The sequence below is a fragment of the Varroa jacobsoni genome, unplaced genomic scaffold (assembly GCF_002532875.2).
Source record: "Varroa jacobsoni isolate VJ856 unplaced genomic scaffold, vjacob_1.0 scaffold_1404, whole genome shotgun sequence".
NCBI lineage: Eukaryota > Metazoa > Arthropoda > Arachnida > Mesostigmata > Varroidae > Varroa > Varroa jacobsoni.
The window spans coordinates 114,582-131,845 of NW_019214306.1; the positions used below are offsets into that span (position 1 = coordinate 114,582).

The 17,264-nt window shown below is 39.6% G+C and overlaps 1 long non-coding RNA gene across 1 annotated transcript; it reads right to left on the minus strand.

Moving 5' to 3' along the window:
* Positions 1-327: 327 nt before the first annotated feature.
* On the minus strand, positions 328-2,457 carry LOC147752213 (uncharacterized). The gene is made up of 2 exons (XR_015314669.1): positions 2,309-2,457; positions 328-1,631 (listed from the first exon to the last, which is right to left on the minus strand). It is a non-coding gene; the product is annotated as an uncharacterized LOC147752213 (long non-coding RNA).
* Positions 2,458-17,264: the final 14,807 nt, after the last annotated feature.

Below are 17,264 nucleotides of genomic sequence, written 5' to 3' on the forward strand. Positions count from 1 at the left end.
TGTTTATTCGCTAGACGACTCTTCGTCTGGATGGTATTAATAGAGGGCGTCGCAATGCAGAAAAAAGGAAAATGTAAATTTCGACTTGGATGGAATGTGGACCAACTCAGGTATAATGAGTCTTATCGGCCCTATATTTAAAAATGTTGCTTTATTTGCCAAAGCTACTCTTCGTTTAAGCGATCCATATCCGCAATATATTCACATTGGATGGTTTATTATATAAGCTATTAAATTATGTACCAATAGATGAATGATTACGGAAAAATGCATGAAGACGGATAGGCCCACTAGAACAAGCTAATCTTTCAGGACGACGCCAGATATATAAAATGGTTTTTAATGCATTGTTGACGTCAAGCTTAATAGACGCGTTAGGTTCCAGCATCGTGTCCACAGGAGCTGGAGGTATATGAGTAGTACTACTAATGCCAAGTCTATGTAGAATAAGTTCAATTGGCTCAATTTGTGATTAGCAAAAACTTAATTAGGTCGTGTACCGCAGGATGCCTGATAGAGCAATTTTTCGTTCTAAGCGTGATGCAGACGGATGCCATGGTTTCAATTCGCCTAAACCCAGGTTAAGTTCGAAAATCTAGAACTTCCTATAAAAGCACTGACTCTGACACTGTCACATTTTTGCAGACTAGGTTCCTTTGTGATCTATAAATACTTTCCGTAGCTCTCTTGTGCGGGGTGAAGATGTGCGTTCTTCAGCTTTTGTTTAGTACAATGAGTTGCTGTGATAGCGCTGTCGCAAGACGTTATTGCGTGCTTTACTGGTGCACATTGTCGTCTGCTAGCTTTCGTTAGGCCTACTTTATCCGTTATATTGCATCGCCGTATTATTTCGGGTCCTTTTAGGGCAAAAGAAGCTCGCGAAGCTCTCGAAGGTCTTGTTTTAAGGAACCTTCAGTTACTTCTAAGAAGCTGGCGCAGATCTTGCATCTTTGATTGAATACAAAATGAAAAACAAAGGAAGTTTATAGGACTACTGCAGGATAGCGTTTCATGCGGCAAGTGGAAATCGACACAAATTGTCGTCTAAGCTTTTAGCCCCTGGCAAACTTTTACAAACCGGAGATATTTATGTACCAACCGTTGTACTAATTCTTCCTACTCGGGTGAGGGGTTGGATGAAGGTGCTGCTTTGGAGTAAGGTTTTCCACTTGAACGATCATTTCCAGAAAGCCACAATTCGAAAGCATTCACAAGTGTCATTTAGAGCCCTATAGCTTCTTATGCGTTCCTTCAGCGAGTTTTTCTTGCTGAAGTGAATTGCGAGGAGTAATTACCTCCACAAAAAAATCGTTTTGAAAGCAGAGATTTAATTAATGTCAGAGTCTTCGGTCAGCGCTTCATGTCAATTTCCTTCGGTCTGTCGTCAACTTTATAGTTTTTCCGGAAAGAGCAATAATTCGTAGATTCAAGATTAAGCTTCTGGACTTCTACAAATATTTTTTATCCACAGTTACTATCTGTGGCCCAACGAAGTTTTTCTTGGTACTGGGACTCCTGGCATCCTGAAAATGTCCGCCATTTGGTACGTAGGGTCAACGATTCCGATTCTGCAGAAGTTAAAATAGTGAATCAGCGGGCAACATCCCAATTTAAACGTGTGACCTGAGGGCCTAAAAGGGACAAATAATTTAGTAATAAAAAAAAAAGTAAATAAAAAAGACAATGTCAATGCACTATTTCAAGCAAACAGTACATATCAGAGCTTTGTTTTTGGATATATTGAGTCGGAATTGAGTTCTATTTATGTATCACACAGCATCGACTGGGGTCGAGCTCTCAGGATTTCGGGATTATTATTTTTATTATTGTGTGATAGTATTATTTTTCTTTTAAATATATTTACGCACAAACGATAGGTTTGACAGTTGTATTATGCAAACTAAAGAATAGTTTCAGAGAAAGACGAATCAAGAAAATTTGATATTCCGCCTATCTGTGTCTCATCTCACGTCTATTGCATGTAGCTTCGTTCTCCAATGAAGGTTTAACCATTCAAGTACCGGGTAATTTGATTTACGGTACGACAGATACTGCAACGGGAAGCTTCCATGCATTGATACTTACCAACTTTTTACTATTGTCGATTTTCAGCTTTGCCCTACCAGGGTATTTTCTTATTTTTAGTGCGTTCTTCGCTTCCCCCAGTGGCTCACACTTCTATTTTAACCCTTGTGAAAACTATGGGTGGACTTCGCAACAAAAACCTTTCGCTTTTTTGTGCACGTTAACTATATATCACTTCAGCAATCCTCTAAAGGTGTAGGTGCATTTACACAAAATTTCTTACCTTTCGTTACCCAACCAAGAGGTCACCTGCGATCGCCTTTTCCTCGTCTGGGAATAGCACTTTTCTCGTTACGCAACGTCAAACAGCCAGCCATGTTTCTATCTTTGCAGACACAAACACATTGTTACCCTAGGTGGATAGTTTGCCTTGCCAATGCGGAATCGTCCAAACAAAAATTACAAGTCATAGAGTTTGTATTCTTTAACAGCTTATCAATCGATAAAAACTGCCGCAGTCTCGCAAGGATTGTATCATTCACGTTGAACGAAGCAGACACTAGGCCGTTCTAAATAAAGCACTTTTTCAAATAATGATATACAAAAATTATCAAAATAGGACGAAACGTTTTTATTCAAAGAACGATTTTCGAGACGTAACTATTGCTAGATCTATTTCACGCTAAAAATGAAGCAGTAATACTTCATCTAATGACAATTGCAACATCACAAACATACAGTTACTCGTGCTTAAATGCAGATTAACTACTTTTCTGTTTTTTATAGTTGTACCGACTTGAAGCTAGTTTTTTTTACGCTACCCCTGTATAAATCGTTTTCCGTTGCTGTGCTGTAAGGCATTTTATATTGCTGTGAGCGTCAGCATATGGCCGACCCAACCAATTTTAATGAGCCAGCATCGATTATTTTGAGCTTTCCAGATTTTCATTATGGCTCCCGGAGGGTTTTTTTTTGTTATGGTTGAAAATGCATCGAAAACAGGAAGCGAGTTTAGGTGGTTTAGTCCCATCGGTCCTTTCGCAGCACCTGCTGTGAGCGCACTAGCTCTATGAAGTTATATTATCAAGTCTTTTTTTCCTTCTACACACTAGCCAAATTTAAATAGGGGCTCATTTTGCAATTTTGCCCTGCTATGGCATCAATTTTGCATATATCACTGTATTGCTCTATAAGACACCCGGTGTAAGCTATGGATTCAAATTGTATAGGCAAAGGTGGTTCGCGACCTATTCATCCCGAATGCCGCAGTTCTCCCTCAGTTTTACTGAGGTTTGCATTTGTTTCACATTTTATTATTAGCTCGGGTAGGACTAATAATAAATAGTCTATTTTAAGAATATGGTAAGTTTATGCCTGTGCTAAAATCTGTATGTGCCTTGCTTGAATATGTACCGTTCCCTTTTTCTTATAAATTATATTAGTTTCATTATAAATTTATTTTTCCTATCTTTATTGTAAGTTTTCTGATACTTACTGATTGGGTATGAATTTCATATCCAGATTGCCATCTACTGAAGGAATATTTATGCCGACCAAATCAGGTAAGTCTTGTATCTTCCTTGCATTACTGTAACATATTCAATGTTATCTTTGCATTTACCTTCCAGGCTCTCTTCCCCTAGCCGACGATTCAGAACGGGCCTATGAAGTCTTCCGCCGGAACTTCACGTGTGCGCTATAGACCTGATCGTTCTATTCTAGACTGATCGGTTCTAATTATAATCTGCGCATTCGTACAGCCACGCATCTACTTAATTATAGTCGAGCCAGCTCTTCCTTTTCAATTTGTCGCGTGAGACGCTTAAACAAAGCGTCCCAGGCAACAAGTTTATTTACGTTTTTAGTTACGTGCTAGCATCCGTCCCATACAGCTGCTTGATCCTCAGGATGCTAGGAGAAAGTCCAAATTAGCCGAAGACGATCTCGAAGTAGGGACTTCAATCTGCCTGTGCTTGGAAGTCTTTGATCGAAGAGCACCTGCGTAACAGTGTTAATGCAAATGCATAAAAAAGTGTTAAGGACACGCGATGCGTACGTCCTGATCACAAGGCATGAAATACGAATCGTAACATAAGTGAGAAAGGGTTCGTCGAAGAAGAAACCATTGCTAGTTACAATAGTTGCTCGTCACTATACCCCAGCAGTAATCACCCCAGTGTTCTTCTGATTTTACATCAATAAGGTCTACGCCGAATCCGTTAGAATAGTTACTTCACATTGACGATACAATGTGCGACTGCGGTGGTTTGCTTTGGCCTGATGATTTCGCTTGGGTCGAACTGCGAAAATGTTCACCATTTACTGCTTCCTGTAGTTCCCAAAAGAAAGGTCAGCGCTCAGTTTCCCTGGGCGGTTGGTAGGCGCAGTATTGCCGTCGTTTACGGTTCAAACGGATGTTCTATAACGGCTAAGTGTTACGGTTACGTTTCGAAGATCATTAAGCCTGAGGTGTCGAGTTTGTTTCCTTTGCAGATGAATCTTGGCTTGAGTTTTGCTTGATACAAGGAAAGCTTCGTCTCCGTTGAAATACAATGATACCCGTTTTCAATATAATTTATTCTCTTTATAACAATTGTTTTACTGAACGATATGGGAAAACATACTAAACGTATTTAATTTTAACGTCCTATCGCGGAGATCTTTTTAGATTCATACAAATGGTGTTGTATGTCAACTACGTTTTAATCTACTTCAGCGCTTAAGACGTAAAAGCTTTTCTCACGTACCCAACTTTGTGTTATCGTAAATACAACTAAAAATAACTGATGCACACCTTTGTTACTACTACCACCTTGATTTTAATGGGGTCGTTTCGTAAGTTTCTTTGCCTAATTAGTAACCTTAATAAGTTAAAATTGGTTCAAGAGAAGAAGGTTCTTATTGCACAAGCATTGGTTTATGAAAAAGGCTTCAGTGCAGTGAGTTAGCATTACGTGAGCCGACTCGATCTTCTATGACAGCAACAATGACCTACGTTACGTTTATCAGTTCAAGCTACGATTACGCTATACGATAAGAAGTGTAGAAGCGGTGCCAAGTATTTCATTATACAAAATTTCTAGGTATTTAACGCTTGTTGTCGGATAGCGATTGTCACCTACGGTAACGTAACTTCGTCGTCAATATTTGAGGATCGTATATTGTTATCACTGGTAATATACTGAGTGTTTCCTTAGTTTAGGTTCCGAACTGCGTCCATCATGTGCAATGACACGGAGGCACTCTTGGCCACGTCGGAAATCTATTAGGAAGGAAATGCAGAACAGCATAACGCGTCTAGTAAACGCTATAGAACTAAAGGACCCTAAGACGGGCGTCAGGTTTATTTCGTCGATTGATGGTAACAGCTGAAATCGTCAAGTGTTCTTCGCCAAGGTTGATTTGATGAAGACCAATTTGACACGACTGTGCACAATTTATCGACGGGTTTAGTACGTCGAGAATTAATCGTTGAAGTATACTCCAAAGTTGGCGTCGCTATTTACCACCGTCTGACTTTGTAACGCTTCATACGAATAAGCGCCAAATTTAGTATAGTGTTTGTCTGATCATTTCAAACTTCAGCTCTCATGCGAAGTGCATGGAATTTTCTAACTATTTAGCTGTTTTTTGCCTAGCCTTTATAAATGCATAAATTGCGTATCGGTCGTCACCCGTGAACACGTAGCAAGCGTAACAGGAAATAATTTCCGTAATAAAAAGCGATTTGTTGTACGTATTCAAGTTACTTTTGTTAAGCCAGCAAGGCGTTTATCCATTAAACTGTGAACGTCCTACCAACGCACCTAAACACGCAAGTTTACCCCGTAAATTGTGAAGTTGCTCTAAACTCTCGTTTAGAGCTAAACTCTCGTCTAAACGCCTCCGGCGTTTGCCGCTAAATTACGATTTTTTGGCAAATTTTTTTCTCAGCGATTTCTTCTGCTTTGACGACGTTGGTTGTATCTGAAGTATCACTGTGTATAGGTAACCGCGTAGAGCCTCTGTAGTGTAACTTTCAGTGTAGAAACAAATGCGTCGACGGTGCCCGTTACTTTTTGAGATCTAGTTTGAAGCATGATGCGATTTATTACTTTCCTACAGTGACAATAATACTGATCATAGCGATTTTGGTACTGTGAAAAATAGTTAGCTATTTTTTTACTTCCTTCATATTTTTATAGTGTTGATTTTTAATCGATTAATTATTGACTGCATTTTAATAGTTGTATGTTGGAAGCATGTCTCAGTGTACCAAATTGTACTGTTTGTATGTGTTAGCCGAGTTGGGTCTTGTGGCCCTGTTCGTTTGACCCAACAAAGGCTAGATAACAGCTGTTTTTCTTTTGAAAACTACCCTACTGTGGCATGTCGGCGTACACAATAAACGGCCAGAGCTACGCTCATCATAGTAGATACTGTTAGCTTCTTGTTCGCTTGCTGAAAAGATCGACAATAACGAGGATGACTAAGTTGCTGTTTTGGCATCGCCAACACCCCCGTCGTCTTTCCATTTCTGCTCAGAACGCCCTTTAGAATCGGCTGGAACGTGCAATGTTGTTATTAGTTCTGACTGCCTTTTGTAGAAGTCGACGGCAGATAGCAGTACATAATGCACGGTCTTTTTTCGTTCAACATTTATTTGGCCGTAGTTCGTTACCCCTGGGTCTCTGTTGAAACTATCAAGCAGCGACTGAGCACGAAGTGTTCTGCGATAGTCTCTAAACTTGATCTTGATTGATGTGCTTTGCTATGGCATACTACACACACCACAGTAGCTTATCTTTGAGAGGACAATTATAATGATGATATAGAAAATTGGACTCTGTATGTTATGTAAACTGGGTCAGCATTGAAGTGTATATACGGACAGCTATGTCGAAACTTACAGGTATGAAAACTTTGTTGTTAATTTTTTTCTTATCCTCATCTTTTTTTACTATCAGGGAGTTGTGTATCATTACGGATACGTGTCAAGTAGTACTACAGTCATTGGGAGCTCTTATGAAAAAGTTCGGAGTAGCTTACGCAGTACCGTCTGACACAATACTATCCCTGAACTCTATAAAAAAACGCCTTGGATTCTTTACTACGATGATGCGCTGACTCACATGTGGCTACTTGAATATGAGATCTAGGTGGTTCAGACATACACAGAGATGATTCTCTCGCATAATAGTACGTTAACCTAAATTGAACTTCCATTTTAATAAACGACTTAATAAATAATAGAACTGATCTTAGACAACGGTTTTGTTCCAATTGCCTAAAACTGTAGGCATTTTCGGTTGTGATGCGTAAAAGTAAAGACATGCGTAGCTAAGACGATATTGTAGCACCCACCATACAATATCGAAGCGATTAAAAGATGCATTACAAAATACAAAATGTTTAAAACGAATTTTAAAAATCACCAAACAAAGTATTTGAAGAACGAGGGCCTGTATATACGAGCACACATGTATAAGTCAATTTTTAGAAATACTTTTACCTAACACTACCAAAATCGGCTGAAGTTTTCTCAAACGTACTAAACAAAATCATCTATTTTGGCTTAGTTTGCGCCCCAGTACATCATTTTAAGTTACGATATTAAGATTACGAGTCACAAGTATTTACTTCTCTTACGTAGAGCTGCTTCACAAAAAAAAATGTTCGGTCAAAAATAGACTCAAATAATCGTTTCTTGATTTAGTTAAACCGTCCCGGTTACTCTTGCAACTACGTCAAGTGTCATCGATGCTAAATTAGGAAAGATGGCAAGAAGACTTAGTGCTTGTATTCTATTTGAAGCCCTTATTCCTTGTATTGCCAATATAGGACATTTTCCTAATATCAGGTATTCTTATCTGATACTTAACCAAATGAAATTTCAGTCGCTGATGTTTACTGGTAGTGAAACGCTAGACGCATGCTCTTGCCAAACTCCGAAAAGGTTACGCGCGCCTTCAGTTAACAATGAAAGGTAAACACCAATATTTCGTAGATATGCGTGTTACACGACATTGATGACGTGTGTTTCTCCGACATAACTTGAAATGCAATTGACTGTTTTTAAAATGACAAGGTACACAGATGATGGTGTGGCAATGTCGATACTGAACACTGGGCATTGAACTACCACTGACCACATCACTACCAAACGTAGCTATACGTAACTGTCTTGTTTGCTGTCATTTTCTTGTTCTTATCCGTAATTTCGCTTAAAACACAGCAGCCAATTATTAACTATTAAACTAACCCTCTGATATGACTTTTAGGTGTTCGGTCTGAGAAAGCTTTTCCGGCAAGTTCATAATGCAATTGTATGGTTCGCCTTTTGAGCTCCACGTGGATTCGACAGAGCTGATTTTGGCGAGCCCCTACTTGCTTCTAGAATCATGTACGCGCCGGACATGCGGCCAACTTTCTGTGCAACTCAGAACAGGTCATTCGCCCATCCTATATTGGGCCCGGCTCGTCGTCCGATGCATGATGGGACAGTGTCTGTCTGGAGAACTTTGCCCAGCTAGAAACCATATGCTGATGTAGATTTCTAGGAAAACTTTCCACAATCAGGGATCGCCTCCTAGAAGTTAAATCGAATGGACAAAACTGTCAAACCGCAATTCCGTTAAAGGATTATCGATGCGAATTGGATGAGAGGATACGAACGCTCGTCATAGAAGGATTAGCACGCTTTCGTAACACGAACGAGGTATACCATTTCTCAGTAACATAGAAATTATAAATACGATCAAAGCTAACAAAATAGGTACGGATAACTGCTGCGAAAAAAACGATCGAGGGTTCTCAAGCAAACGTTATGCTCGTGGCTATCTAGACAGTTCATGGGACTACTGGATCAAGCAACGAAACGCACTAACAATTGCCAGAAAAAATTCGTCGTTCTAGTAACGAGACTCGTTAACGAAGTAGGTTGCTAAACGAAAGCTTTGCTCAACGAAAGCTTATCTGTCGCCCGATATTGGCATAGTCTACGAAAAGTTCTCAGTAGACAATTCGATTGCTTGGACCTATGGCGATACAAGTTTACGTTTATTTGGTCTGAGATAATTACGAAGCCGCACAAAAAAGATGTTATTATGTATTTTGCATCTATTGCGCCCGCGTTTCCGATACGAAGAAAGATTACGCTGAGCGTCTACGACAAGGATAAGGCTGTCGTTGTAAGTCTTACAACTGGTGCTTCTATGGCAGTCTTTACGAAAGCCCTAACGCTTTCTTACGGTTTTCTCTTTGTAATAGAACGAACTGATCTATACTCGGGGAACGCGTTGTAAACAAGAAAGTGTGTGTATTTCTTGAGATTGGCCTAATGGACGAATGAGGCTGACAACTCAGAGATAGATACAAGTAATCGGGATAGATTAGTGGGGAAAGTATTTGCCGACCATACGCTGTGGTCCAGGTTTGAATCCATCGGACAAAATTCGAAATTGGACGTAAAATCTGCTCTGTCCAGCAGTATTCGAGATTGGTCGTCTCAGTTGGGCTAGATTTGCTTAGGTCCAGCTACAAGCCGATGTAAGTGCATTAAAACGCCAGATTCTATGTGCAAATAAATATCAGTAATTACAATTTCGCCGCCAAAACTGATATCCACCCTGTGACTCCGAGTTCAATCGCATCGAGCCGAACAGCCAAATATATGAATTAGGTGGTACGGGACGGCGTAAGCTCAAGACCTATCAATCGACGGCTCTTGAGCAGAGAACTGAGCTCGTTTTTTTGTTTTTAGTTAATCGACAGGTTTTTTCCAAATACGTAGAACACCCAAGACCTATTTAAGATGTTAGTCTAAAGCAGTTAAACCGTAATACGAAGTTATAACATATCTGTGCTGCCTGAAAAGCAAGTTCGTATCCTGTGTTAGACTCGAAAACAGATCCCAAGCTCTAGTTCATTTCAACTCAGGATCCGCACGGAGGATAATTGGCAACGATAATGTTAATGTAATCGTTATTTTCGTAACTAAACAGCTGTTGACGTGCGGCGTAACCAAGCGTGCCTAGAAAGATATTGGCGGTAATATCTATATCACCTACCTGTAGCACACTAAATACAATCTTCAATACAGAACGCGTCGGGTAGGTCTAAGTTATTGTTTAGATCTATTGATACTGTAGAGTGAGGACACGATCGATTGTACGCTTGACCATACGAAATTTGCGTTCGCTCAGTTTGACACAAACATTTCTTTCAATAGCTATTTTCCATCTGATGTATTCGTCGATTCATTAAGATAACATCATTTTAATTTGGATTTACGTTCTTTAGTCCGCTTCCGACGGAATAGAATAGCTAGCTGCACAGCATTACCATAGAATAATTCTTGTGACATCAAAACAACGTCATCTAAGGCCGAATCCTGATTAGAATCATCCAAACAGATCGACTGGCCGAAAAATAGAGCAATCGAAGCTAGAAGATTGACACTGGAATATTTAGAAGCGGCAACTGTGCGAAAATAAGACCCACTGCCGCATAAAATGCCCAAATTTGTGAATCAATATCCCATCGTTATTAGCAGTGTATTGAACATAACGGTATCAGGTTTGAACATTTACAGATAGTAGCAGGAAAGACTATGTAGATTCTTTGGCCACTTTAATATTGGGTGTATGTATAAAAAAAAAACTGAAATTATAGTCATTCAAACTTTTTCGAACGCCTTGAGTCCCAATCAATTTTATCCATTTAAAAATTTTTAGGTTCGATTAGCCTGAACTGAAAGCCAAGCTCAGTGGACGATCGACGTACAGAAACGACGCTTACCATATCTACAGCTGTTCGAGATCATTTTGAAACACATGAAAAAAGTTCGGTATTTACTGGGAATAATATACTAAAACATTATTAACGTTGCATTGGCCAACCCAGTTCATAAAATGTCATTCTGGTATCATTAAAGCATATCGTAGTGTACAGCACAAGTGAGTCGGCCCTAGTAGAAGCGTGGGGCGGGGTATTTATCTCGAAATTTTTTTAGAGCAAAAATCAGGTATGTTTCATTAAACAAAATAGACCACATGATGACGCGATGTTTTAAACAGCACACATCCACCATGTGTCGTTATGGGCCGCTTGAGTGCATCTACTACTACTACTACACTGTGCGATAATGCTCGTTATTTGATTGATAGACTGGATATAGGAAAGGGGCCTCTGTTATTGTTAATAGTAAGACATATTATCTGGTCTTTTAAAAAATCCTTTGGCTCGAAACCTCGTAAAATCGCTCGGTCGCCAACCCAGAACGATTGCAATTATGCACAGTGTCTCTCCGATCCCACTTCCACATAATGTTGCTACCGCTTAACGAGAAGGCAACATATAGGGATGCTGCTTCTTCTAGGTTTGTCTTGAATGTCCCTTATATAAGTGCGCTCATAACTGTAGGGTGGGCTTCTTATTGGCTTTACCTTGTATTACTTACCAGCTGCTCGATCCCAGCTGTTATGTTCAGATGCTGCCGAAGTAGTCACCAAAGAAACACTGGCGCACGATTGTCAGGGACAGATGAGAATAGATTTAGTAGGTAGTTGGAGGGCGCTGGTTGAAGTTCCCACACTACAGTGCCTATCGCTATGTTGTCGATGCGGTTCTCTGTCCGTAAACAAGACTTATACGTTCTCATAAGAACGATATAATTACTACACTGTGTGCCCTAGGCTTGAGCAGGTCAAGCCTATGTAACGTCTTCTGTGGAATGAATAAACTCGAATTGTTATTATTATGTGTTTAGCATGAGTAAAAAGTTAATTTTAAATGTCTAAGACTGAAATATGGCCAACAATAGGAATTCTGCCTGTCGAGAAGTGACTTTTTTATATTTTGACAATTCGCCAACAACAAATATCTACTTGAACTATGGTAGAATGTTTACTAGCTAGAGGTAATTAGGCTAGGGGGGCCTCACAGAGCTTCCAGTTTTATCAACGAAATACGTCGACAATGAGAAAACTCCAGCCTTTACCTGAACCCTCCCCGAACTGTACAAAGCAGATCTAACTTCAGAGCTAATAATAACTGTAGTAGTTCGTTTAGATAAAGGCGCTTTTTTTTAATAATTTCATAGTCTATATATACTTACACTTCAATCGTTACTGCCATTTCATGTATGTACTAACGTTCATATGGATAAAGCATTTGCCATTTTACAAGCCACAACATCTACGTCTTTTTGTTAGGAGTATAGCTTTGTGTATACAAAAAACATGTGCCAGAGCACTGAGTAAACACAATTCTTTTCTTCCGTTTGTTAGTTTCCATTATTTATTTGTAAGTATTAGTTTAACAGCATGCAGTTATATTACAAATATAATATTGCGCTTCTTTGCGGAGCTGGAAATATTAGTCCTACGTTTTGATCCTGCGATCAAATCCCATTAATTTAGGCTTTCCACAGGTCGTGGACTCGTTTGCCACGTGGAGTGCTATCGAATGGCATTGCGAGTGTGCCCTTGTTGTACGCAGTTGAACTTGATAATGCCCAATGGCTTGACAATTGTGAAGCTGTGACATGGCGAGATCGCCCGAAACGAGTACAGCTAGTTATCTTGTATGGACAGCAACTTGTACGGTACAGATCCTTAGTTCCTTAACATTGTCCGTAAGTGTAATTTCGCCAAGGGTAGTAGTAATACAAGAGACCTTGTAACGTGACATTTCTAGGATCTTCAATTTTTTTATTCCGGTATCTCGTTGTAGTGAAATTACTCTTGTGTAATTTTTTAAACATTGACACTCATTCCACTCGCTTGGCACCATACTGATACAGTTAATGTGCATTTATGTACCCTGCTTATAGCTTTCGAAGCCATACACGGATTCCCACATATTAAGACGTTTCTTCCCTTATAGATGGTGTAACGGATGTTTATTTTCTAGGCTGTAACAATACCACCATCTATATATAATAAAACTCAGTCAAAGGCGCCTGAAATAACGGTGTGCCTATGTACCTAGTGGTCTAAGGCGAAGCGCAATTCGTTGTGCATTCGACTGTGCATTGCATTAACTAACATATTTTTGTAACAATGAAAAAAATGTTTTATCTGCATAAATATGAGCCCGCACATTTTCCTTCGATACAAATAAACTTTACCGTCCTAAAGCCAAAGCTTAATAAGCATCTCGTGAGGAATCAATGACATATATGTTACCATATTTTATAAATAAATGAGCGTACAGTATAGTTACAGGCACTCATGCAAACCTTCTCGTACAGCAACTAATAATTTTTGTCCCGTGTTAACTCCATCTGGCTAGCTCTTCATTTATCGTCTGCATTGGTTAGGCGTGCAAACCCAGTTAATAGGTACCCGGATGTATAGTCTGCCTTTCTGTTCTCACATATACATCGTACTCTGCCATAAAAAATAACGGGGAATAAATAAAGTAAATTATGGTAGTGCCCATCTCAGAGAAAAAAAAAAAACTGAAGACATCGTATCCACAGAGCACTTGTGCACAACCTTAAATTCGCTGTGGAGAACTGAGTTGGGTTATCAGTAGCTTTTTTTAAGATCTCGAAAAATGAAAGCGTATTCCGATAAAATAGAACTCGAGCATCTAAATGCTGCGAGGTGGAATCTCTGTCTCATTTAGAAGCGCAGACGATCACTGCCAATGAGTGTCAGTTAGTTGACAAAAGTACCTCGTATTTATAGTACTACAATAGCACTAATAGTAATGAAGATGCATCCGACTACAGCTAGGAATTAAGTCAATAACGCGATTAGCTGTTGGCGTTTGAACGAGTAACTGTGGGTTTTAAACGCTCTGATAAATGAAATACACATTTTGCACTTTCAGCGAAAAGTTTACGCAATAAAATTACATTTTAATTGAAAAAGAAAATTAGTTTGTTAGAAATTTTAAACAGGTCGAAGGAAGTAGCCCTTGGAAAAGCGACAATGACGTGCATCAGTTACTTCTCAAATCACTTTGTGAACGCGGCATGTTTGTAAATACAAAGTTAAGAAGACAAAAACGGATCTCCCACATCTAAGGACCACTAGACGACTGAACAATATGCAAAGCTAATTAATAGAGCTAAAAAAATTAATTTAACTCTTAGTTTAGAGTCAAGGTTTCCAAATTATCCCCAAAAATATTCACGAGCTTTCCGTCGGTCAGACTAACTGCCTTCATTGACGTGATCTTAATTCGGACCGAAGTAAAGGCACAGTGTCTATAGTACGCTCTACAAATGACCATTCTTAAAAACTAACGGACAAAAGAGATGCATTTCCCGAGGGATTTTCTGTGTCAGCAATCCGATACGTAATGAAACTAGTTTTTCTGTTGCATTTTCCAAATGCCTCAACTTCGTAAGGGAATACAAATGGTGACCGTTTGCCCACAGCTTTTATGACTATGGCTTCCGTCCTTAGCTTAGGGATATTTGAGCGTTACGGTCAAGTTCAATGTGACATGGCACTATACAAATCGATTAACTCCAACCTATTTATCTGACCCCTTTAAGCAAGACGCAATCGCCACACCTATGTACTGATTTTATGTTCGTTCACAGTTACACTAAACAACGATGCACGATATGCCCCTCGTTTCGGTCATCAGATATATATATCAAGTGGCTCATGCGACGAAAATTGGTCGTGTTCACTTGCAAGAGGAAAGTGTACACGATTCTGTCTGCTTATGCATCCAATCCTCAATTGGCGCGATATTCAAAAATTGCTATTATAGGATAGAAAAAAATATTACGATGAGTCGAGCAGATTAAGATTCAACTTTTTCCGGCATTGTCGGCTGTGTGTGATCGGTCGTTTATACCTTAGGCTTCCTAACTTGCCGTAGGTTAGTGTATTGAAGGACTGAATCTTTAGGACCGTTCTGCGATTGCGCTGTATTGTGATTGTGCGCGATTGTGTCAACTGTTTAGTAACCTCGTGCCTAAATTATCCTAGGTTTTCGGAGGTATTGAAATAAATGTATGCGTTGCGTATTCATTGAATTTCTTTTTAAAATATATGCGATAAATCGGATAGTTATTTGAAAAAATATTTAGGATTTTTTAGTGAGTGACCGCGCGAGTGAAGAAGTCGAGGAATGGATGTGATAGCTCTATTTTTTTTAAGCAATATCTGTATAATTATGTAGCATTAAAGAGTGGGCTACTTTATATCGGCTCTTTTTTAGAGCACTTTATATAGCTCTGAATACATTAAGGGTGCATTGTTAAGTTTCGCACATCGGCTTATACAAGGAATAGAAGAAATAACAATAAAGGTATGTCTTATTTATTCAGGCGAAGATCACTTTTGCTTACGAGCTACGGGCTCTCGGATTAAAATAAGATTAAGCCTCAGGGTTTGCCTTCCGAACTTCACACTGGCTTAGTAGAGCTGACACTTAGATTTCGGCGCTTGGTCCCGGCTGTATGCACATGTATGGGTAGCAAACGAACCAAGGTCCCGTCTTTTTTTTGGCTTCAAGCGCGTTATAGGCCCCTTTTGTGTCAGACTGGAACCACGTATAGCTGCTTTTTGCCCTAAGTGTAAGCAATAGGTGAGCGTAAAGCACGGCGGAGTTGTTATAAGAGGCATTGCTCAATTGCGCTTCTTCTGCAAGTGTGGAGAATATCGCTGCGAACGAATCCCACGAGTTCTGTTAGACACAGCCAAACGCAAGGTGAAAGCGAGTTCGACGCAACGTTACCCACCTGATTGATTTAAAGGAGATGCTCGACAATACAGCGCCTTGAAGAAAACGGGCGAATAGCTCGATAAGCTGCGAACAAGGGACACGACTGAAACGGCGGCTGAGGCAAGAGATATCAAATAAGGGATGTCAGGAATCGAAGTCCGATTTATGAAGAAAATTGACGAAATGTAAATTATCGATATAGTGATCGATGCGAATCACAGAGAAAAGGTGACCCAGCTTGAGGACGAAATGATAAACAAGTATGAAAACCTTTGGCGGAAGCTTACCAAAATGCAGGCAATCATTAAACAATTGATTAAGGTACCAGCTAACTGTAAAAAGGAATCGTAAAAAAAGTTGAAGACCTTAAACAGACCTGCCGGGATTCAGGTTTGACTAATCGATCTGAGCCCAAGAAAAGATGTAATTCACTTCAAAGGTAAAATGACAAATGGTTATGGATTTCTTAGACAGAATAATGTCGAAAGAATTAACTGCGGGACTGGGCTTTAGCTTTCGAGTGTTCCTATAGTTTGCACTCGATACGCTCTACGGGAAGCAAATGAGAACAAAGGAAAGCGAACAATCGGAGCGGCAATACAAAATGATTGATGTTGTCTGTGTTTGGACGGTCACTAAGCTTCAAAAAGTGGTAAGGGTCACCTTTTTAATGGGTCTATTCCGATTGGTTAAACAAAACGACAGGTAACGAAAGTTAGCCGCCCACTTCACAGAAGGACTGCCCTGAACATTTATTACGAAGACGTGACGTTGGCTGAGCCCGGCAGCTTTAGTTCTGTACAGAATAGCCAAAATATCGCGGACAGCTGTGTAGACCTATTGGACGCACAGGGTTTTTGTTTTTCCGCTGATGATTAAAGAATCGTCCTTTCGAGCGCAAGGATGTTCAGTTGATGGTAAGGTATGTATTTCAATAGCGATTGAACCCACCTCGGCGAATTTCGGTCCTAATTCGGGAAAAACAACAGCAGATGGAAAATCAAGAGCAGTAATAAGGTAAGAATCATTCGCACATTTTTGTCATCGAAACAACTTCTCCATTAGCAGCTTACAAGCCAGCCCAGTTTTCGAATCCAAATCTAAACTTCATTTAAATAGCATCGAGTCAAGAACCAAACGTTTTATACTCTTCATGGAGAAAAAGTCTCAAAAAAAACTTCAGTTGCGCACAGTCGACCTCGGTGGTATCAAGGCTTAAGTGTAGAAGAAGAACGGTGAGTAGTCTACTATATCACTAAATTTCTCCGAGTTTCCGCTAGAGAACTTACTAATAATTGTAATAAAATACTTCAATAGAAATTCCTTTTTCCAATGGCAGTGTCTAATCACAAATAGAAATTCTGACTTTAATTATTCTCATTATTCCGATCGAGTGGCATATACGAACCCCCAAACCACGCAGCATTCGATATTGATATTCGTAGGTCTAGTCTGACAAGATAGATGAAAAAAATACTTCTAAGCAACGAGAGTGAAAAGATTTACAGCGAAAGGGTTTTCTGTATCATCTGCAATAATTAACCTAACCTTTGTAGCAGCTT